Source organism: Panthera uncia (assembly GCF_023721935.1).
Source record: "Panthera uncia isolate 11264 chromosome B3 unlocalized genomic scaffold, Puncia_PCG_1.0 HiC_scaffold_1, whole genome shotgun sequence".
In the NCBI taxonomy this organism is placed as follows: domain Eukaryota; kingdom Metazoa; phylum Chordata; class Mammalia; order Carnivora; family Felidae; genus Panthera; species Panthera uncia.
Window position 1 is genome coordinate 129,686,477 of NW_026057582.1, and position 25,100 is coordinate 129,711,576.

A 25,100-nucleotide genomic window follows, 5' to 3' on the forward strand; every position below is an offset into this window, starting at 1 on the left:
TCCCAGCCCTTGTTCCATCTTTTTGCAAACTCACCGGTATCCTTCTAAGAACTACCTTCCCACAGGCTAAAACTGTACCTAACATTCTACCATGGAAATAACTAACTCCACCACCGTTGTATATATTCCTGGTTCCCACCATCACTGTCTCCTTCTCTTCACCAAGAAAGCTTTTGAAAAAATGACTCGTTAGCCCTTAACATCCGTAGCTGAAATTTCCCTTTTCTCTACATCCCTACTGAACACAGGTGTGTTTTTTGTTGGTTTGCTTGTTTGTTTGTTTCAACCACCAGCCCTCTGAAATGACTTTAGCAAGCTCGGGGGTTACATCCTCACGTCCAGATGCGATAATCTTGTTTTACCGTCTTACTCACTCATCATCGTAGAATCCTCCAGTCTTCTTGAAGTTCCTAGCGTGGCTTTGGAGCTACCACACTGTTGTGGCCATCCGCCAGTTCCACTGGCCATTTCTTTTCGGTCATTACTGCCGTCTCGTCTTTCAGACTCTCTCCTGTCCTGCCCCGCCTCCCTTCTATGTTAGAAAATGGATACATTTCTTTAGACAGTTCATATTCTCCGGTGCACATTCAGCATGATCTGGGATTAAGCCAAAGGGAAGAGAGGGAGGATCCCAAGCAGGATCCAGTCAGTGGGCTGACCCCGATGCGGGGTTCAAACTCATGAAACTGTGAGATCATGACCTGAGCCCAAATCAAGAGTCTGACGCTCGAATCGACTGAGCCACCTAGGTGCCCTGTCATCTGGATAATTTATATAGAGCTGCCAGAGAGCCAGCCACAGTGACAACTGGTCAACATGTGTGCATGCTTTCAATTGGTAAACATATAATAGGGAATAGGAGTATACCACTGGGACAAAAATGCTCCAAAGGAAACAGTTGATTATTTTTGAAGTGGAAATATAGATACCTTGAAGGACAGGTATCCCTGGATACTTATGTAAAATCCATTCCCACTTTCCTTCTTACTGACAGAATCCCTGTTTTTTTGTTTGTTTGTTTGTTTGTTTGTTTTTGTTGGTGGGGGAAGCAATGTAATAAGGTAAAAAAAAAAGTGCATCTCTAGGGATGTTAAACCACTATGGTGATCACAGGAAACACATTCCTGGTCATTTCTGCATATTTCTGGAAAAATGTTGCTTCCCTGATATAGGGACCCCTCCTTTCCCTTGTTTTTAACTGCTTTCTGCTGCCTGGATGATAGTTGTGATGGCTGGAATTGCAGCTGCCTTCATGTGCCTGATTGCAGTGGGGAAGCTGAACTCATTTCTGTGTATGAGCTCTGGACTGCTTAGCTTTGGACTTATTGTGATATAGGGAGAACACAAAGGTCTATCTTGTCTAACCTCTGGTCATTTGAATCATCTGTTGTATACAGCCAAAGCCTAACCAGTGCAGTTTTGAATAAGATGAGTCAGAAGGTCGGGGGGGGGGTGCGAAAAACAAACAAACAAAAAGATTAGAGGTTTCCAGGCTTTGGCTTGGGTTCCAAATCCTCCAGCTATGAGCTTGAGGCCCAGGGCAAGATATGAACGCTTCTGAACCTCAGTCTTCTTATCTGGGCATTGGGGCTTACAATACAGAACTCACCCCCTTGAGGCTGCTATGAGGACGACCTGAGTTATAAATAGCTTCTGTGGATGGGAAGTAAAATTATAATAAAGTCTTAATAAGAGCAAATTTTGAAAGTCCTCTCCGAAGTAACGTACTTCCAGAAGATTCCATTTAAAGGTGTCGTCAGACTATTTCTAACCCAGTCCATTTGTTTTATGCACTGCCAGCAATTTCATTGTAGCGGAAAACATATTTCATGGTGTGCTGGCTGGTTGCAGTAGCACTTAGATGCACAGGCACTAATTTCAGGTCAGCGAGAAAGATCCAAAGCACCCTGACAAGACCCAAACTGACCCCTTTTAACTCTTGAGTGAAACGTTATTTTACACACTCAAGAAATCACTGAAAATGAAACTACATCTCAAAGAGGAATAAAAATGCCAGGGGAAGGAAAACTCTCTTTGGGGGCAGCCCTCTGAGCTTCTAGGTTTTGTTATTGTTTTTTTGTTTTTTTGGTTTGTTTTCCTTTTAAATAAGAATGCAGAGTATCAGGTGTGTTTTCCATTTCCCTAGAACCTTAATATCATTCCGTATTGTAACACATATCCTAGTGTGTGCCTTTCTTGCTACCTTCTTTCCCCTTGCGGGCTTGTGAGAACATGCACGAGATCAGAATACGCTTTCCAAGGTCAGGTGTACCTTTGGCACAAGGTAAACGTGATGGGATATGTGTTGGGACAGGAGCCGGGAGAATGGGGACGTCTTTTGGTTCCAAGGAAGAGAGGCTTATCTGAGTGACTTCAGGAGAGGGGGAAGAGATTGGTGGCTTCCGTGTGGTGGCCAGAAACTGAAAAGGGAGAGCAGACCAAGAAGAATAGGCCTCCAGGAGCTGGCTTTCTTGGGTCCCACATTCTCACCATTGTCTCCCTCCACTTAAAGGCATCCACCTACCTTCCCTATCACCTAATGTCCTCTGCAATAGTACAAAAAATACCAAATCCAGAGATTTGGGACCCTGACTCTGAACCTTTACGGTGGGATGGTTACTCTGACTGTCTAGCTCATGATTTCAAGTTCACTAAATGTTTTTATTCCCACGTTTTCATTCCTCAGTGTATGACTTCTCTAGCTCTTAATTGGAATTCAACTCAGTTCGATTCTAAATTACTACCTGATCTGTAAATATTCAAAATTGTCGTGGAAATTAATCTTCAAGAAAAAAAAAAAACCAAGTCATAACTCTTGGGCAAGATGTCTCTATATGACCCTCAACTAAAATCAAGGCCACGTTTCTCATTCTTATTCATTTGACGAGGAAGCCTCGTTTCATCTGCAATATTGTTTCATTCACCGACACGGCCATCAACCAGTGTTTTTGATTTCACTCGAGTTATGGTCAAAGGACCACATTGCTTAAGGATTGTGGATTTTGTGAACTCAAACAATTGAACAGAGCCTCCACATCCCCCTTTGATTCAGTTGCCATATGTCACTGCTTCCTGTCTGTCCTGGAACACTGCACCTTTCTCTGAACCACTCGTGTCCTGCCTTTCTTTTCCTGACTTGGGAAGTATGACTTCCGACAGGCTCTCTGAGGAATTAGCTGCCATTCTCTTGTGGATGTCTGTTTGCTTATCAACCTCACAGGGAGGTTTTTGTTAAATAGTCAGGAGGAAACGCTGATCCATATAGCACATGTGTCCATTCTTTGGTGGCGGTGGTCAGTGAAGCTTCAAAAGATGTTCAAAATATTAGTGATGGTCGGGTTGTTTAAGGTTGCCAAAGAGTTGAAACGGCAGGAACCATTGCGCGTAATAGAAAACACACACACACACGCATCAATTAGATGATTATGAGGACGCAAGAACTCGCTTTTAACACTGACGTGGATACCGTTAAGTCTTCATCTACGTAGAAAAGTGTAGAGGAAGAAAAACCTGGAATATGCATTTTGGTTGCAAAGTGATATTAGTGTTTTTCAGTCCCCTACTTCCTTTCCCTTGTTGAAAAGCAGCCTCGATATCCAACGTAGGAACATGAATGCATGTCCTCATATCTTTAAGACTGCAGAGGCAAGCTAATAGCATGACAGATATAATGTGTAAAATGCACCATATAAATGTATACAAGTGCCTGGGTGTCTCAGTCGGTTAAGTGTCTGACTTTGGATTAGGTCATGATCTTGTGATTCACAAGTTTGAGGCCCCGCATCAGGTTCAGTGCTGACGGTGCAGAGCCTTCTTGGGTTTCTCTCTCTCTCTCTCTCTCTCTCTTTGCTCTTCCCCCACTCTCATTCCCTTTCTGTCTTACAATGAATAAATAAACTTAAAAAAAAATGTAAGGGCCCCTGGGAGGCTCAGTCAGTTAAGCATCAGGCTCTTGGTTTATGGCTCAGGTCAAGATCTCCCAGTTTTGTGAGTTCAAGCCCTGCGTCGAACTCTGTGCTGACAGCTCAGAGCCACTTGGCATTCTCTGTCTCCCTTGCTCTCCACTCCTCCTCTGCTCACACTGTCTCTGTCTCTCTCAAAATAAATAAACTTAAAAAAAGGGATATAAGATTTTATTTTAATATTATAAGCACTATGCTCTGCAGTTATAGGTAATCCCTCAACTACATATGCATTCTACAAAAACTGCTATTGAGCAATGATAGGAATGATATGAATGTCAAAGCCACAACTGTGTCTTTGAAAATCCACATTTGGGGAAATAATTAACTTGGACATGGAGTGGTGACAAAGAACAATGAAACATTAATGAATGGGAACATAAAGGCTTATTTACAAATAAGAATCTCTGTACCCAGTAACTCTGCTTCTGTAATTTTCAACAAAGGATACAATTCAAAAGAAGGAGATGGCTTTCTTCATAAATATTCTCTTGCAGTATTATTGTCAAGAATAAAAGTCTGAGAGCAGCCTAAACGTCCAACAGCGGGGATCAATTAGGTAAAAATGAGGGCAACTTAACGGAGTCTTAGCCTCCCTGGAAATGGAAAATTTTGAAAAGTAAAGAACAGTGAAACACACGTAAGATACGGAATCTCTTTCCTTTTTGGAACTATTTACAATTTCGACGTGATTCTGTACAAGGACTGGAGAAGAAGTGAAAAACTTGAAAACAGTAAATGTGTTCTCGTAGTGAAGTTTGATGCTTATGTTATATATAAATATAAATGCGTACTCGTATTTTAGTGTAAAATGAAAAGCTTGACATGAGGGGAAACGATGGACTCATTTCCAGGAGGCCAACACCTGAGAACCAGGAGTCAAAACTACACCTTCAGTGTTGAGAACAAGGGAACAAAACTACACGTTCAAGGCCACGCCAAATGGCCTTGGCAGAGGGGGCCCTCAGGTACGAAGTCATTCATTTGCCTCTGTGCTCAATCATGTTTTCCTTCAATCCCAAGACCATGATTCGGCTTTTGGGTTCCACCTTCCTTGTCCTTGCTATGTCAATTCTTCCCTGTGATGATCCCTATTATCTCTTTTATGTTCTCACCTCCAGGCTGTAGTCCCTTCCTGGCGAAGTCACTGATTTGGGTGCAAGTGGCCACTGCAGCCTCACACTGTCCAAACCCGGGGGGGCTGTCATTACTACTTGTTATCTCTGTTGATTCTCTAGCCTGGTTTCCACCATATCTCTTACAAGGGCTTTCTTTGCCCTGTAAAAGGAGAGGCATGTGCTTTCAAGAGTGTGATTTTTCGGTTTTTCAGTTAGACAGCACGAGTTCGCTCTTTTGGTTCTTCACTTGTAGACACGTGGGCTCAAGCAAGTTCCTTCCACCCTGAAACCCGTGTGTCCTCCCACAAAATGATGTAATAATGCCCGTCTTCAGCTATGCTGTTCTGAGACTTAATCACAATGCCTGGAAGATAGAAGGGGTTCTGTTGATAGCATTATTATCAAAATACTACAAGCTAGTGGTGGGGCTCCAAGTACTGGGGGGGATGGAAGAAAATTGTCAAATAGGAAAGTGACCATTGAAGACCATTGAATGGAGACAGTGGATGGGGTCAAAGGTGGGCAAAACTTCTCAAACATCCATGGTAGGAAAGGGGTATGTTTGCCATTGAAGCAAAACACAACACAACAACAACAACAACAACGAAACAACTAACTAATTAACTAACTAAATACATCAACTGTTGAGGGGATAGTAATGAATTTCATTTTTAGCCACTTGTTCCTTTTTTTGCCCTCCTCCGCTCTTACCAGGACAGGTGTTTGTCTTTCCCCGAAGTCCCTATCTCTTGATGCAAGCTTCCGATCTCAGGTCTTCCTTCAAATCTCCCTTCTATCCCTTTTCCCTCTGGCTCTCCTGTTCAGCTGACAGGTCCATGCCTGCCTTCATTCATGCACAAGGTCCTTGTAGTGAGGACAGCTCACTTGGTTCTTCAGTGATGGCGTCCATGTTTTCTTTTCCACTGTAGGACTTCCAGATTGCCTTTTTCTAACCCCAAGTTCTACCACATGTTCATTACCCAATCATACCTGAGCTTCCTGCGTCTCATTTCTACTGTCATGACTAGTCTAAAAATGTACTCTCTCAAAGTGCTACCCAGTGACTTCCTTTTCTCCAGATTCATGTCTGTTGTTAATCTGTATCCTCCTTGGCATCCCTCTTTGATGTGAACATGTTTAATACAACAATCTTCTTAACAATTTTCCTTCACGGGGCGCCTGGGTGGCTCAGTCGGTTGAGTGTCCGAGTTCAGCTCAAGTCACGATCTCGCCATTCACAAGTTCGAGTCCCACGTCAGTCCCTGTGCTGACAGCTCAGAGCCTGGAGCCTCCTTTGGATCTGTGTCTCCTTCTCTCTCGGTCCCTCCCCACTCGTGTTCTGTCTGTCTCTCTCTCTCTCTCTCAAAATTAAATAAACTTTGAAAAAAAATTTCCTTCAGGGTTAATTCTATGTTAATTCTATGTTAGTATTTTCTCCTCCAGTCTCGGTTAAACATTTCCTCCCAATGGTCATATGGTTAAGAAGATGTGCTAAAGCTGAAAACATCTTATTTGTTCTTTCTTTGACCTAGAAACTCGGGCTTCTCTAAAACTGAGTTTTCCCATCTATAAATTTGGGTTAATTATCATAGATATAGTTGTGAGGATTAACCAAAATAATGTCCACCACAGGACTTTACGCAGAGAAACGGTTTAAAATTGTTATTATTCGTGTTGCTATTATGACAATTTTACCTGTTTGGGGGAGCTAATACACTGATTATGATTTTTTTTTCTCTTAGGCAGTATATGTCATGTCTGAAAGATACCACTGTGGAAGGATTAATTATCTAAAAGTCTCTGCTTTTCCTTTACTTACTTGCTTTTCCTGTCATCCAGCCCCTTAGACACATCACGAAGACTAAAGCTGGTCCATCTTTATGCCAAATGAAGCAAAGTGACATGCTTATTGATTATTTTTTGTCCCTGTGGAATCTCAAAGAGCACCCCGGGGAAAAAGAGTCAGATGAGCCCTTATCCATGTTAGAATCAGTAGCTGGTTGGTTCCAAAGGAGCTTGACTAACTTTGTTCCTGACCTCCTCACCACCAAATGAGCGACACCAGCTCTGGCTCTCAGTATCATTTAGAAGATGGAAAGGTTAGGGTTGAGTGTGCTGGAGGCAGTAGGGATAATATCTGGATTTTGCTCAGCATGGCTCTCAATGAGGGTGAGGAGAGATGAGTGGGAGACCCATTGGTTTCGCCTCTTTGAAGGCTACATCTCATTGTAATAAGAATATTTTTAAAAATCGCCTGGTCTAGATAGAAGGGGTGTCCCCCAATTGGTAGATTCGGCACACAAACTCAAAGATCTCATTCGCCTTCAAATGCCTTCACATGATCAGTTTATTAAGACAACTTGCCAGAACTTTTCTTCTCAAAAGGTGAGAGGTTTATCAAGTCGCAGACGCTTGTCTACAATGACGATCTAGCGTATTTTCTCCTTACATGCCCCGCTGTCTTTGCTAACCCAAGATCTTTTTTTCCTCCTCCTTCTAGGTGAGTTGACTCTATGAAGATTGCCAGGATTTGTTGGATCCTCCAGGCTTAAAAGCCTCACAGGCACCATCAACAACTGCTTTTCCTTCCTCTACATCCCAAACCATATCCATCACCAAGTCCTCTCGATTTGGTCATTGAGATTCTCTCACATAACTTCAGTTTCTTTTGTCTCTAACTTAATTCGGACTCTTTCTTATCATGGGATGCCTGGAGACTAATGAAAGCTTCCTAACTTTCTTCCTTCTCCAATCTATCCTGTAGGAGTAATTGATCAAAGAGAGTGCTTTTCATCATCTTTGCCCTTTTGAAGACGCCACATCACAATGAATACCAGATTGACATCCAGAATCTTCAGCCAGTGGTTCCAGACTAACCAATGGTTACAAACTCCTACCTCCCACTACTGTGATGGGTAAATTTTGTCTTCTATTTAAACCCACACTTAGACCAGCTTTATGCCTTTGCATACTCTATACTACACTAAAAATGCCGGCCCCTTTCCTCTCTGCCTTTTAACTACTACTCCTTCTTGAGCACTGAATTCAAATTTTACCTTTTCTGTGCATTTTCTCGAATCACTTAGCCAGATTGTTGTCTTCGTATAATTTTTGAGCATTTATTCTCTATACGGTTAGCAGATTTGCAAACATGTCAGTCTCATTCTTCATATAATATTTCATTTAAAGTAGACTTCATGTGCAGCACGGAGTCCAGTGTGAGGCCTGAACCCACAACCCTGAGACCAAGACCTGAGCTGAGATCAAGAGTCAGACGCTCAACTGACTGAGCCACCTAGGGGCCTCCTTCATCTAATCTTTAACTTCCTTGAGGGTAAGACCCATCTCTCATACCCTGTGGAACACAGGGTGTCCTGTGGGTCTGCATGATATTAGAGCTGTTCTACTTGTTGGGTGGGTACTGTAAGTAGATATTTAGACTCCAAAGGGTGACTTGAGAACATTAGGGTAGACCGATAACTCCTCACATTGGAAAGAACCAATTTTGGAGCCTAAAGAACCAACTATTCCCTAGTCAGGGTAGCAGAAAACAGTATAGGGGGCAAACAATCTGAACAACCACACAGCACCCTACTGTTTCTCCAAGAGATCAGACCTGAGGCATTCATATGAGCCGGTGAGGGCCCATGAATCGAACGCATCCCGGGAAAATTCATCCCATGCCTCTTATAAAACCTGGATATGTCAGAGCCTCCGCCTATAAATAGAGAGTGCATGTAAATGACAGACTGCACAGCAGCCCTTACCAAATTGTCGAGGGGTATTTTTTGTACACTAAACTCATACTATATTTTATACTTTCGTAACCCAAAATTGTATTCCTCATGCAAAATGGTTCAGCCATTGTGAAAAAGATTTTGGCACTTCCTCAAAAAGTTAAACATAGAATTACCATATGGACCAGCAATTCTACTCGTAGGTATATACCCGCAAGAATTGAAAATGGGTATTCAAACAAATTTATGTGCACTCATCTCCATAACGGCACTATTCACAGGAGCTAAAAGGTAGGAACAACTTCAGTGTCCATCCCTGGATGAATGGACAAACGAGCCGTGGTGGATACCTATGATGGAATATCATTTAGCCGTACGAATAAATGATGCACTGATAAACGATCGTACGCTACAATGCGGATGGAACTCTAATGATGCTAAATGAAAGAAATCAGGCACAAGAGGTCGCGTAGCATCTGATCCTGTTTCTACAAAATATCATGAATAGATAAATCCATTGAGACAGAAAGCAGATTGGTAGTTGCCACAGTTTGAACGGAGAAGAATGATGAGTACCTGCTTGGTGGACACCAGGTGTCTTTTGGGGGCAACATACCCAACATAGTCGTCTCTTTTCTAGTATGAATTTCCAGCATTGCACTCTGGGAGAAAAAGCCAATCGATAACAACAGTTTCCCAGCCACCAAAGCTTTTGTAACCTGGGAAGTAAGTCATAATGGAAGCAATTGGATGATGACAAGACTATCGGATGACAAGACAGACTAGACTACGATGGTACCGTTGTCATGTGAGAAATCTGTGCTCGCTTGGTTTCTGCTCCTAGTTTCGTGGATAGCTTCTGACCCTGGGCATGTCATTGGCTGTTCTGTAGTCTCTAGAAAGAGAAGATGGAACGAGATGGTCTTTAAGATTTCTCCCGGGCCAAAAAAGATCGAGAGTTTGTAAAGACAATGGCCGAGACAACGCATATCATGGAAAGCAAATACCCGAGAATGTAAGAGTGGCCATATCCCTGAGAAGTGCTTCAAAGAAAAGTTCGGGGGACAGCAGCAGTCCCCTAGCCTAGAAGGCTGGATTGAAGGATTGCTATTGTCAAGTGTCTGCCCAGAACTTCACAATATCTTTATTATTGAGTATCATGAAAAAGTAAATTACCTGTAAACAATTAAATATGTTCTCAAGTTACAGCTGGGTCATTCAGAGGTGATGTCTTATCGGGTCATCTAAAGGCACATTCTTCTCCATAAAGGAGAAGAGACCCAGACATATAAAAATCCTAGCTAACCATAGTAAAGTCATCAGCGACCAACAAAACTCACACTGTATTTTATCACCGCGACCGTTCCATCTCACTGCATTTACACTGAAATCTCCAGTTGTGGATCTTGTCCTGCTATATACCCCGCAAGTTTCCACATGATCAACTGAAGTTGGGATGAGTAAGATTTAAGTGTGAAAGCATGGAGAGGATTAGTCTTTCCTACTAATTGTATATTACCAACCTCAGACCTACCCATTATTTAATTCTCGGTATAAGTCACACGAAACAAACTGCCCCCCTAACCAATAATTACACTACTGCCTCAGATAGACATTTTCTCCACCTCCCCAGGGTAGATGCTTTATTTCTAAGGAGAGGGCAAATGTCTGATAAAACCCCATGGCTTTGCTGTCCCGTGGTTGTTACACAATCTTGCGTCCTCCATTACCACGTTACAGAGCAGGGGGCCTGGATTTTCTTCTTTCACAAACAAATATTCTTTTGAAAGGTGTTCTCCTTCTTGCATTTCATCTGGTATGTAAATTACCAAACTGCCAAGCTGCTTGTCTGAGAGGGTTTTATAACCCTTCATTGTTTATGCTTGTCACTGATGAGTTTCTCCTTTGTTGCTCAGCACATTATTTATTTGGAAGAAAAAAAATCTCCACCTCTAGGTGAAGCACCCCTGCCTTCTCTCTTCAGCTGGAGGAAAGGAGAGGGGAATGGGGAGCGGAATGGAAGGTAGGAAGTCGACTGAGTGATTTTCTCCCCTAGGAAGCCACTTCCTATCAGAAGGACATCCAGTGGCCATCACTTGAATGATCAAAAAGGGGGAAATAGCAGCTGAGTTTGGAGAAGATGAGCTTCCACAGCTTTTAGCTCAGAGAGCCCGTGGTCACCTGCGACCACGTTCACGATAAGCCCCCCTCCGTCAAAGACCCCCTCCCCCCACATTCACGTATTACACAAACAGGCGGAGAGAAGTTCCTAAGCAAAACTGCCACAGCCATTTCTTCTAGCTCCTTGGGTACCGTGGCTGCAGGGACACCTTCCAGAAAAGCAAGCAAAGATTTTTGTCCCTTTTCACACCTTCTTCAGCGAATTTCTGTGGCAGAATATTTGGGAATGGGAACAAGTACAAATGCAAAAAAAAAAAAAAAGTGTTTATGAATAATGGAACATTTCAAATCCATCTGGTTCCTGAGACATTTTTTACTTTCTCACTACAGCCAATTATATAGCATGCTTGAGTGAGAACTGGTTCTATCCTGAGGCTCATTCTGCTCTCAAATTTCTACATTGATAGTTGCTACCAACCTCTGAGGTTAGTAGCCATATGGTAGTCCAATATGGCGCTTTATACTCTACTTGTTATACAGTAGGTGATATTCTGGTGAACATAAATCCACATTGTAGTGGGTGCCATCAAAGGGGGACCCGGGGTGGGGAAGCTAGAGGGCCTTCCCAGATTTTGGCAGTGTACAATGATTTCCCTTTTTAGTTTAAGAATGCTGGGGAATTATTTCCATAGTTCTTCCTTTTGTTGCCTATGTTTACCCAATGTATCTCTGAATATATAACAAAAGCCCACGAGAAAAATAGGGACAAAAAAAAAAAAAAAAACGTTTTGGTTTTGGGAAAAAGCATTTTCTTCACACCATTCTTCAAAGAGCTTGCTGTTCTAAAAAGTTTTTGGGGGGACAGAATATATCAATTTGTAAATGTATATGCTTTTCAATTGATATTTACGTCTATTACGGTAGAGATAATACAATATTGAACCTCCACATGTATCGGTAAGACTTCTTTACAACAGTAAACAACATCATCACTCTAAAAGTTTATATCAGGGATTCCTTATTACCATTAAATAGCCATTCAGTTTACAGAGTAGCAACGACTTTGTATTTACTCACTAAATAGGCAGTTTTCCTGGTATATAAGGCCTTTCTGGATGGTTCACTGGAGACTACCCATTTTTACAGATGAAGAAATGAAAAATATAAATTTATATTTAAATTGACTGGAAATATACATTTATTTCCCAAACTTGGATGCCCATCAAGGATCCCAGCCCCAAACTTTTGCCTCTACTGCTTTGTCTCATTCCTTAACTTCTGAGTGCAGAAGGCTCAGCCTGAAACTTGGAGAAGCGGAACCAGTGTGGAGAGGGCCAAAACCAATGCTGAAGTGTAAACACTATTTGACTGGCTTTATGTATGTAGATCTGGAATCTTGGGAGAGGTACGAATACACGTTTAATGCCTATGATGCATTCATACGTATACTATATGTGGGCAAAAATTAGTATCTCCAAGGGAGGAAACTAAGTTTTGCTGTCCTTCGCTGAACATGGCCCTTTCTGACTTGTTTCCTCCTGTCGCCACTAAATTATAAATTCCATATTTTGAAAGTTATCGTACGCTTCCCCAGTGGCCAACGCTATACAGTATGTCTCAAAGAACTACATAAATACTCGCTCAATGAAAGACTGACTATAGAGAAAATCAATTATTAGTATGGTAAACTTTACTTCCATTAAAATTTTAGCTAACATTTGTCTAAAATTTCATTCCAAATGGCCTATCGTGGATTATATAATACTCAGAATAGCTCCCCAAGCTAAGATAAGCAAGTGGTAAAAATGTTATAAAATGTCTAATAGTGTATCCCTAGCCCCAGATGGCTTATCTTTGTCTTTTGGATTTTCTGCATGTCTGTACTCTCTGACCTTGGCACAGCTCTCCATTTGCTTTAGTTAATTATGTGGTCTACCATGGCGAGTCCGACAGCGGGACCTCAGTGATTTTAAACGGTTATAGGCTTTCATTTTAAGTGGCACACGATTATTGACCCTCAGCTCTATGACTCCTTGAACCGCCTTGTAATTCACACGTGTGAAAGTCTTTATGTCGTCTAACTGTTAACGGTAGGTTTAATTTCTTATCTATTGATGGGGTACCAGATCCTTCCGCAGTTGAGATTTTTTCTTTTTTAAAAGGATTTATGCCCTTCTTCTCACTTCTGAAATTGGGAGTCCAAGATTCATGGAGGTTGACCGGACCCAAGTGACTTCGGTGGGGCGGGTGGAGCCGGACCTCACACCAGTTTCCCTGGCTTGTTACCTTAGCAATTCCCCTCTCCGGTAATTTCCACCGTTGCTCAACCCTGAAAATCACTGAGTGCTTGTTGAAAAAAACAGACTCCTCAGCTTCACGTCTGGAGTAGATTTGTCATCATAGGAGGAAGGCAGTTGTGTTCTTTAATTCTTAAAGAGGAGTTGGATCTTGAAAAGAATGATTTGACTGAACCAAGTGAATACCTTCTTCACTGCGATCTTATATGTAAAAGTCCTGGTGTAGATCCCCATATAAGAATTTTCAGTAAAGGCAGGTAATTACCATGAGGTGCCCATGCCGATGCCCCTCCTTGCTTCAGCTTTTAGTGGCGGGCGAAAGGAGCCACCCGGGGAAGAGGAAACCGCTTCCCACTTTCTTCCGACCTTTTAAGACAAGTCTGTACAGGCACCGAAAGGAAAGCTCTTGTTGCTTGCATGGGAATTACTATTTCTCTGCATGTCTGAACTCCAGCACGGTCCCTCAATGAGCTGGTCTCCCAAGTTTGATTCATGTAACACTCAATCACTCCAATACTAGCAAAATGTGTTAAGATTTTCCTGCTTGGTATTTGTGGAAATTGGTGGGAAAAAAAAAAAAAAGAGGAACAAATAGCTCTGGGCAAAACCAGGCATCTGAGAACAGATGGTGTGCAAGTTTCTACCACTGAGCATGGCTGACAAACCGTAACAGTGACCTGTTCTGATCACAACTGCAGGGAGTTTAGTGAGTGAGAATTCCCAGCAAAGCCAAAAAGTTCCCCAGTGACCTTGACTTCACTTTGCAGTAGGGCCCCCAAACTCACCTTTACTGGTAGCGTAATGGAATGACAACAATAAGAAAAAAGTCTTTTTGATAAAAAAAAAAAAAAAAAAAGACTGCAGGAAATATGTGGCCCTATTGTGCTGTGCAGAGGAGCACAAATTGACATTATCCAAAAGGGTCTGGGGCACCTAGAGAGTGTTCGAGTATTTGCCTGGTCTCTAAATGAATCTTCACAAATTTGGAAAAGGGGGAAGCCGTTAGAGACTATGGATTCAGCTTTCCTCTTTTGCCTACCGTTGCTCTTTGCTCTTTCTCTCCAACGAAAAGTACAAAAGAAGTCAGACACGGGGAAAGAAACCTTGTAGCCTGGCCAGATAGCTCTTATTTCACGGATGCAATTATTTTTCCGGTACCCTAATTTGGAAACCTCAAGGTCATCGATTACCCGTAACGTCCATTCTATTTCCATTTTTCCCTTCACTCAGATGTATCTTTCTGTAACCATCTCTCAAATTTGTGCTTTTCTGTCTTCCCCTTTGCCATTCACACTCTTAATTCATATCCACATCTTTTCAAACCTGGAATACTGTGACGGCTTCCCATCTGGTCTCTTTTGTCTTATATCTAAATCACCCTGTAGCTTTGAGAACACTTTAAGAAAGTCCTCTTCCTTGGCCCCACGTAGGACCTAAGAGACACTGTCACCACTACTTTTCCCTCAGATAACTAATTATTATCTTAATTTCTCCAATCTAACATATAGCCTACCTGTTTCTGCCATATGAATTCCCATATATTTTCATCTCGCCGAGGACCTTCGTGGCTCAGTGGCGTTATACTTCGCTGCCTGATTTCAAAAACTGTCATAGATGGCAGTCTGGCCGGTATGGCCACAGTCATTTATTTATTTAACACATAATTATTCAGTCCACCATGTGAAAGGCACACTACTCAGGGCAGAGAAGCCAGCAATGGGCAAAACAATGTCCCTGCCCCTATGGAGCTTACGTCCCAGTGGGGGGAGATAGACAATAAGTAAGTGAAATACATACAGTGTATCCCATTATAATAAATGTAGTAGTGGTGAAGAGAGCAGGGAAGACGAATAGAGAAATCCAAGCATTGGTGGGGAGTTGCAATGTTTGAGGGGAGAGTAAGAGAGTTGAAGTGTCATGGAACGAAAGAAAGAGAGTAAGGCATTTGGGGAAGGAAATGCATGCATGCATGAAAACATGCTGCACTCGGCCCTGATGCAGAAGCAGGTCACCTGTTTTTGGTGGTATATGGCAAGACCGGGGTTGCTGGAGTGTAAGTCAAGAAAGAGAGGAAAGTTGAGGTTGTTGAAACAGCAAGAGAAGGCCAGGTCTTTTGGAATCCAGCAGGCCAGTGGAAGGATTTAGGCTGTGCAGAAGATAGATGGGAAGTTGCCACTGGCAGGTTCTGAGCAGAAAGGTAACATGGGTCACTCAGGTGCCCTGTTGTCAGTGCACTGAATAGAGGCAAGCCTAGAAGAAGAGAGTCCAGTTAGGAGACAATGGCAATAGCCAGGTGATGATAACGATGCCTGGGGAAATGAAGAAAATAGTAGTTGGTGAAAAACAGTTACGTTCTAGCTATATCTTGAGTATTGCACCCAAAGGAATTCTTGATGGATAAGATGCCGAGTGTCAGAAGGAGAGTTAAGGATAGTGGCCTGAACACGTGCAATGATGGCGTTGCCATTTGCTGAGAGCAGGCTTGGGGGAAGAAAATCAGCAATCTGAGTCTGGTTACAGGAAGCTGGGAAAACTTGTTGGCTCGCCAAATGGATGCGATGAGTAGGGAACTAGATATATATACCAGGACGGAGTTAGGGCTAAAGATGAGTCCAAAGATTGATATTTGGTTGTCGTCCACAAATTCTCTCCTAGTGGTTCCCATTTTCCTAGTGAACAAGAAGTAGAGGGCATCATTTGAGAGTGAGAATGAAGAAGGGTGGCTGGGAAGTTTGCAGAAGAAGGAAAAATCATGAAATGGTGGCCGAGTAGCATGGCCTAGTCAACGGGCTAGTGGTCTGGCATACGCTGTGATTTCCCGTCAGTGACTTGAGTGGATGCCATGCCTTCTCTGTCACCCATGTGAGTTCAGACACAGAGTAGACGGAGGTTAATAAGTTTTAATTTAATAACGTTCCTGGACGTCTACCCTGAAGGGCTGTTCACTCTAGTGGCCTCTTTTGAATGCTTGCTGCGTCTTCCCTCCTACCTCTTGTGTTCCTTCTTCCGAAATACCCTTTATACCTTCTGAGTTCTGCTGTTTAAATCATATCCACTTTTTGAAGAACTTCTCACATCCTGTCCCCTCCTTAAAGTTGTCTTCTGACCCTCCAAACATTTCCGTACATTGTCCTCGGTCTCTACGCCACGCCTTATATTCCAAAATTTTCCTGATAATTAATGGTACAGTAATAGAGTGGAAAACGTGGAGGTAAAAATAACTGGAATTAAGATTTGGCTATCGTGCATGTTACCTGGGAGATCACTTAACATCTTTGAACTTCAATTTATTCTTAAAAAAAAAAAAAAGAGAGAGAGAGAGAGACAACAAATAGAATAATCCTCTTTCCAAAGTTGTTAAGAATTCAATGAGAACATTTATCTGAAAAATAGTTTATGCATTATATTAAGTGTTGAATAATTGGGAGATGATATTGTCCCATTTTATATTTTTTTTCACAAATTACTGCCACAAATTTAGTTTTTCTCCCTTAACTGGATTTTAAGGTCCTCAGAAACATGGATTGCACATCTATTTTTATCCCTACTGCAACCTGTACAGTGTCTTGTACACAGGAGAAATTCAATAAAAGTAAAACTTAAATGGCGTTGAAGCAAAAGCAAACCAGTCATAATAAGAATAAGGTAGTGAACAAAAATGAGCACAATTTTACTTATGTATTTGGAACACAGACTTAGTGAAAAGGATTTTATCCATGAAAGCTCAAGACGCACAACCAGAATATGACCCACACATTGGTCAAGATTCTTTGAAGTCAAGGTTGGTTGTCAGATTTCGCAAATTAAAATGCAGGATTCCAAACATGAACTTCAGATAAACCAAAATAATACTTGGTATTGAGTAAGTTTTGTGCAATGTTTGGGGAATACTTATACTGGAACACTTTTTCTTCCTGTTTATCCACATTATATTTAATTGGAAACTAATTCAAATTCAAAGATTTCATGGGGAAAAAACTGAAAATTATTTGGTGTTTATCTGAAATCCAACTTGAACTGGGCATCTTCTATTTTATTTGGTAACCTTGTACATTTAGTCACAAATGAAAAGAATCCAACTCAAAGTAGCGTGGACCAAAAGAGAGGAGTTTAATGGACCTTTTGTCCTCTGATGGAAAGGCAAGGAATGGTGTTGGGGCCTCCTGGTCAGCGGGGTGTGGTACTCTGCCAACATCACAAGCTCTGTTATTATTCACCTTTGCTTTTCTCTGTGTGAGCTTCATTACCTCTGATGGTCTCATTCTGCCAGATACTTGGGCTCACATCTTCCTAGATTTGCCATCACAAAGAAAAAGACGTACAAAATTAGGTTAGAGACACATAGGTGGCTCAGTGAGTTGAGCATCTGACTTTGGCTCAGGTCATGATCTTGCAGTTCATGAGTTCAGGCCCTGCGTTGGGCTCTGTGCTGACAGCTCAGAGCCCGGAGCCTGTTTTGTATTCTGTGTCTCTCTCTCTCTCTCTCTCTCTCTGCCCCTTCCCCACTCGCATTCTGTCTCTGCCTCTCTCTCAAAAATACATAAACATTAAAAAATTATTTAAAAAAATCAATAAAATTGGGTTAAATCACATAATCCTAGACAGGGTCTGGATTGATTGGCCAGGCCCAGGTCACGTATCCCCGACTCAAGCAATGTCTGGGGAGAGGAAAATGCAGTCCTCAGAGTGTGAGAGGTATCCACACCCAGATCAAATATAATGACCACGGAAGTATACTGACCAAGGCACCATTTCAGGTCACACGTTTAAAATGGGAAGGAGAATCCAAGCAGGGGGGAGGAGATTTCCAAACCAAAGAAGAAGTCCAAGAAGGGTAAGAAATATTCCCTATAACCAGAATTGGAAAAAAGAAGGATTTGTATTCCGGCAGTCTTCTAAACTGACTTCTTTTCTCTTGTTCTGATTGGCACCTTCCTGGAAGTCTGGGTCATCTGCACAACTGTGACATATACGTGAGTGGATGACTCCAGATTCTTCATTGAAAATCCTGAATTAATTTCGGGATTAATTTCATACAATGCTAGAGTCTTACCTTCTCTCAGGTGAAGGCCCCCACGTTTTCATTTTCCTTGTGCTTTAGTAGAGTCATCCCCCAGGAAAAAAGGGGCGGGGGCAATGCTTCCCAGGAGAGGGAGCTCCTGTAGCTGGTTCTAGATAAATCTGCAATAAGTCCCAGAAAAGCGACACAAATCTAAATGACCAGCTCATGATTTCGTCTCCTGAGGAAGCTAGCCAGGCATTTTAGACTGTAATGCGTGCAGAATCCAGGTTCCCGATTGAAGATGAGCGTGTTTTAAACAAGTCCAGTGGAAGGGAATTAACAGTAGAACTAACAACACCATCTGCCTATAGCAGGAAAAGTCACTAGGAGCAGTATGCTACGGGGATATAATTGAGTGAAGTTCAATTGCATCAGGACAAAAGTTAAGACACTGAGTAAGTTAAGCCTGGTAACTTATGTTGCCTAGTTAAATTGGTACGTCCACAGCAAGGAGACTCTTGTCTTTTATTTATATGAGGGAAGGAAAACATCTCTGGCTGGGCTTCTGCTTCTAGGAATGGTGAACCCAGGCAATTTGGACTGGTAAGGATAACCAGAAAAAGGCAATTCTATATTCTCTTTGCAGGTCTAGAATTCCAAGGGGGCGCTGGAAAATGATTGGGCCAGGATACAGGAGAGGACAGGAATCCATGGAGAGTGATTTGGCGTCACTCTTCCCCCAGGGGAAGTTGTCATCATGATGACCTCAGGATGAGGGATCGTCAGTGATTCTGACCGTGCATGGAGACCAGAGAATCAGGGAGTAGAGTCTGGAACTCAGGAAAGGGGACCAAAAAACTCACGTAAGCCGTGCCTCAGAAGAGTTCCAGCTTAGGAAGGAGAGGGAAGAGACAGAGCTTCATAGGGATTGCAGCTCGGCTTGGAATCTCTTCAAGTATCAAATTGGCTGAAGAAAATTCCAGGTGCTACTGCCTCCATTACCTGACCGAAGCAACTAAAAATCATTGTCTACAGGGAGATACGTCATTCGAGGTTTTGCGTTATTTCTACAAACAATTTCAAGTTTAATTTATAGCATACGATGAAAAGAAAACAGCTTATAAGAACAATAAAGCAAATTGGGGAGCCTGGGTGGCTCAGTCGGTTAAGCCTCCGACTTCGGCTCAGGTCATGATCTCGCGGTTTGTGGGTTCGAGCCCCACGTCAGGCTCTGTGCCGACATCTTGGAGCCTGGAGCCCGCTTCCAATTCTGTGTCTCCTTCTTTCTCTGCCCCTCCCTCACTTGTGCTGTGTCTCTCTCTATCAAAAATAAATAAATGTAAAAAAAAAAATTTAAATATTTTAAGAAAAATAAAAGAAAGCAGTTTGAAGAAAAACCCGAAGAAACTTTGGATATTGCAAGAAGTCTCTTAAGGGCTTGAGATATTGATTGGAGCCATCAAACATGAAATGTAAAGTAAGCATGTTTGCTATATTCTAGGAGATAGAAGAAATAATCCAGAGGTCAAGGAAAAAACCAAAGTGAGAATTTAAAAAGTATCTAGGACTGGGTGATAATAAAAAAATATAATATCCCAAAACTCCTGGAAGTCAGCTAAAGCCATGCTTCAAGGAAAATTTATAGCCTTTTAAATGCACATCTGTAAGGACGGCTGCAAAGTAATCTTAAAATCCGCCTCAGATTAGAAAGGGAATGAGAAACTGAACTCAAAGGAAATACGAAGGATGAAATAAGGAAAGAGTGAAAGTTAAGAAAACAGAAAATGATTATGTAATAGAAAGGATCAACAGAGTAAAATTCATTTATTGGGAAAAATAATAAAATTGCAGAAGTTGTGGTCAGTTTGATAAAGAAATATATGAAACGAAACGAATAATTTATGCCAGGGCCATCACTAACCAAGCCTATGACATTCAAAGAGAAAAGGAGATTTTGAAGAATTTTATGCCAATAGATTTGAAAATTCAGATGATAGATGCGAATTCCTACAGGAATACTATGTTGCAAAATGCATATGAAAATAAACAGAAAAGCTGAATACCATTTATTAAAAAAACAAAAAACAAAAAACATTGCATCAATGATTTGAAATAGTTGTCTCAAGAAAAACCCAAAGTAGTTTTGATAGCAAATTCCACAGAACATTAGGAAAAAAGGAAAGTCTCACACAGAATATTCCAGAAAATAAATAAAGAAGGAATAATCTTTCATTTGTTTTATGAGGCCAGTGTAACCTTGGTACCACCTGAAACAACACCAGGAGAACAGAAAATTATCGTCAAGTTATGTCACTGATTAATGTGGATTTAAAAATCATTCAAAAAGAAAAAAAAAACTAGCAAATTCAATATGGCTAACTTGGAGTTATTCCGAGAATGCAAGGTTAGTTTGGCATTTGAAATCTAAAATTATTGTTATTTACTGCAACAGCTAAGTCAGTTTTTAAGATGATAGTATTCTAATAGACGAAAAAATGAATCTGTTAAAGATCAAACTCTTTCATAATATTTTTAAAAGTACAAGCATGATATGAATAGAAAAAAAATTCCTTTTTTTAGTAGAGAGTAGATGTTAGAACTTACATCAAACATCGCATTTATTGGTGAAATATTTCAAGTTGTCCTTTTGAGACTGGGAAAAGCAACAACAATAAAAATGTGCTTACTATGGGTACTAGCCAAGAAATGAACAAGAAAATTAAATCGAAGGCCTAAGGATTAAAGTTAATCGAACCGTCATTCTTAGAGATGGCATGATTTTTATATAAACTTCCGGAGAATCAACAAATACATGTTTAGAATCATTAACTACGTTTGTCAGGATAGTTTGATACAAATCAAGCAATAAAAAAACTATTTTAGTTGCTCTCTACCAACCAAATTCAGAGAAATATCACATGGTTGGTGTCTACCATATATAAAGAACTTCTGTAAATCATTAATAAGAAAACGAAGGCCAAATACAACAACGGACGTGGGACTTGGGAAGGCTATCTCCAAATGATTAGTAAATATACTAAAGAATGCTCAACGTCATCACTTACATCATAAAATTAAAACCACAAGCTGATCGCTAAACAACCATCAGAAAATTTAAAAACGGATAAATAAAAACCACTGTGTAAAATATCCGAACACTACTGCTAGGAGTGCAAATGGGTCACAACAACTTTGGAGAACTGTTCAGCATTTTTTTCTGACACTGAAGAGGTGTGTATTCAAATATGCACCAAGAAACAGGTAAAGGAAAATTCACAGACACATATTTAATAAACCAAAACAAAAATAACCCAAACAGCCTCCAATAATACAGTAAGCACATAATTTATGATCGAGTAATAGTGGGATACACAACAAGGTTATTGGTGGATTACAGCTACCCACACAAACGTTCGAATTTCCCAAGCATAGTGTGAATAACTTGAGCCAGATACAAAAGAATATGGTTTCTTTCTGTAACCCTACTTCCTGAAGTAGGTAAAATACATTTTTCGCAGTCAAAATGATCAAACAGGGTCCGTGTGAAAAAAAGTTCAAAAACAGGCAAAGCTCAGCTGTCATGTTAGAAATGCATTTGTACGTGGTTCACGTATAAAGGGAACAAGAAATAATTCCTTCAGAAGTCAAAAGAGTGGTGATTTTGAGCAGAAGCAAGCAGGGGGGCTGCGACCGGAAAGGAACTTGCTGGGAACGAGGAAGCATTCTAATTTTTTTTTTTTTTTTTTTTTTTTTATCATGGATGCTGATTACCCTTGCGTGTATTTACAGTTCATTCATTTCTTCTGTATGTGTCATTGGTACTTTTTCTTTTGTATGTGTGTTTTGTAACCACAATAATTAAAGCTTTAAAATAAGGATGAAGAGCTGAGGTTGTCAAGCCACTTGAGGCTTTTCAACTACACGTCACTTTGCCTAAAGATCATAGAGTGGCTTCCGCAGCCTTCTCCACCCACGCTTTTCTGGAGAAAAAGAGGGTTTCTTCTTCTTTGATCTCTCGGAAACCTGATAGCATCTAGCTTTTCCCTTTCTTTTCTTCCTGAAATCTGACTTGGGTAGCTTATGCTCTATGAACACGGGGTGCCACTTAAGATTCCTTTTTTCTTGCAGGAGATGTCAAAACACGGGGTTAGTGTGTTATACCTCGTTTAAACTGCAAATCTTCTCCTAAGATGTAATTGAGCTACCCCCTACAGATTAAAAACTGACTCGAATTTCCGATTGTCAGAGATTATGCCTCAAGGCAAAATATGCCCAACGCACTTTCTAAAACACGTAAAGCTATATTTGCCATGTCACATGTGAACTATGATTCCATGTGTTTAACATCAGGCGGGCTTAATACAGACATTTTTTTTTTTTTTCATGAATTTCTAGATACTGGAATTTGGGGAAAGCCAAGTTCAGAGGACAATCAGCCGACCCTATACGTCTGGTCTGTTTTCATGCAGACTCTGAAGAAGTCATTTGTGGGCAGGGTTATATATCTGACGCCTTTTACAACATTCACGGTTGTGTCCCCGTATAATGGTGTGACTGGTTCTTTAAGCCATGGAATCTTAAAAGTTTGAGAAAGGCACGAAAACATGATTTCTGTGGGTAATAAATGCATCAAACAGCCACGTAGATCGTCATGGGAAGATCATTAGATTCAGAAAGTATGGATTCAGATTCTGGCCCTGCCTCCGACTGATGTGTAATCCAGGACCGTTTTCTCCGTGGGCCTTAATTCCTCACCTCTGCATGATGGTGGGCGCTATACAAGATGATGCAAGTTTAATCTAGCCGTTGCGTGGGATGTAGGGTGTATTGTAGGCGCTCAATAAATTGTGGCTGAACATTCACGGCAAAGTCCGAAAACAATAAATACAATACAACGGGAAATATTTTAAAGGAGAGAGGTGGTATTGGAAGACACATCTCAAGGACAGTCCTCTCCCCTTACGATGATACAATGCTCTCCCTGCTCGGGTCCCCATGTCCTTATTGGTCACATCTAAATCCACATCTCCCAACACCATGGCTCCTCCTGAGCTCCACATCCCCAAAGTTATAAAACAGACCCTTCCTGCAGTCATTCCGCAGTGCCTTCTCTTTGAAAGGAATATTTTCATGGAGTTGAGAATACTTAAATGGTGAGTTCTGACAGCACGTTTCAGTCTGTGCTAGATATATCCCAGAAGCCAGTCCACCGGAGGTCACCTGGAAGGCTCTTCTGGCTTCCCTGGGTGCTTTGAGGAATCGAGTTCACCTAGAGTTATGATTGGTTCTGAGCCTCAGGCAGTAAATGTGGAGCTGTCTACACCGACATCTATTTTAGTTCTTCGGTTATTGCCACGACAGTCTCGTGTATCTGCAGTGGGACTGTTGCGGGTATAATAATCCTGTCATACACAAGTTTTAATTCACTTAATTATTTAGAAAGCCAGTTTTCCATCAGAGAGAAGGCTATCACTGAGTTTCAGCAAAAGTGTAATTAAATACGTGGTATCCTGGCCTTATGAAGACTTACCTCACTTCAAATAGATTTGGACTCCAGTCCCCCAAAATAATTTCCATCCAAGTAATTGGAGTTTCCCTGGAAAATAGTGGTAGAAAAAATACTCGTTACTTCTGCTCCAGTCACTCATTTATTTAACGATATTTATGGAGCTCCAGGCACTAGGTTAGTCACCGAGAATCTCTAAATAAATACAAATCTCAGCTGACTACAATAATTCAATCTAGTATTGTGGATTGGGACGGTGAGACATGGGGACACTCTGTGCAGTAAAAGGAACTACTGATCCATAATAAAGGTAGTTATCTTCCTCATCTGAGTCTTCTGAAAACTTACTCTATGTGTTTCTGTGTTGCCCTCACTCTTCACATCTCTGTAACTTGCCTTTGGCCCTCACAGTCCTATGGAAATGCTCCAACAAAGTCCACCAAGGACTCCGTTTACTTCCAAAAATTACATTGATCCTTATTAGTTCTTGGTTATACTTTACTTTCTTGAAATGTACAGCTCCTGCCCTCACTTCCTTCTCGAAATGCTCTTTTTCCTAATCAATCCCCCCTGGTTTTACCTCCCTGGCTAGTTCTTAGTCCTCAGTGTACCAGCCTTAGCCCTCTTGGCTTCCTAGGCTCTACACAATTCCAAATAGTTGTATTTACCAGTTGCCGGTTCCACTGATAGGTGGTTGCTCCCAAATACCTACCTCCAGTCTACGTGTCTTTCTGAAGGTAATCCCACCACTTCTGATGGAAATATCCATCTCTTTGATATCCCAGCTGAATGTTTCACAGGCCATTTCAACTCAACACCAAAACCAAACTCGGTATCTTCTCCCCCAGGGTAGTTCCTATCTTTCAGTTTTCTCTCCCAACAAAGTTGTCACCGCCTCTCTGTTTCTCAGCACAGAAACCTGAGAAACATATATCATCCTTTGAGTTTACTTCTCCCTCTTTTCCCCTACCCAAACAGTCAACAATCTTTTGATTTTGTCTCATAAGAAACGCCAACTTTCTCCGCCCTTCTCCATTCCCATAACCATTTACGGTCTTCAGATCTCCATGATCACCACCTATAAGGCCCAGCTGCCATTGTCCTCATAATAAAATGTAAATCCTTAACTTTTATGAACTGATCTCTGCTCAATTGTCCAGTGCGTGTTTTAATCAATTCTCGGTATGGAATTCTATCCATGAACCATTTTTCTTTTTTTTCCCATTTGCAATTCTCGGACAAAAACTGTTCTTTCACTTCTGGAAAGACAAAGCACTGTGCATCTTTTCCTTATACGAAGGGTTTTTCTGCCTTCTCCCTACTCCTACTCACTGGGACTAGACTGCCTTTATGAACT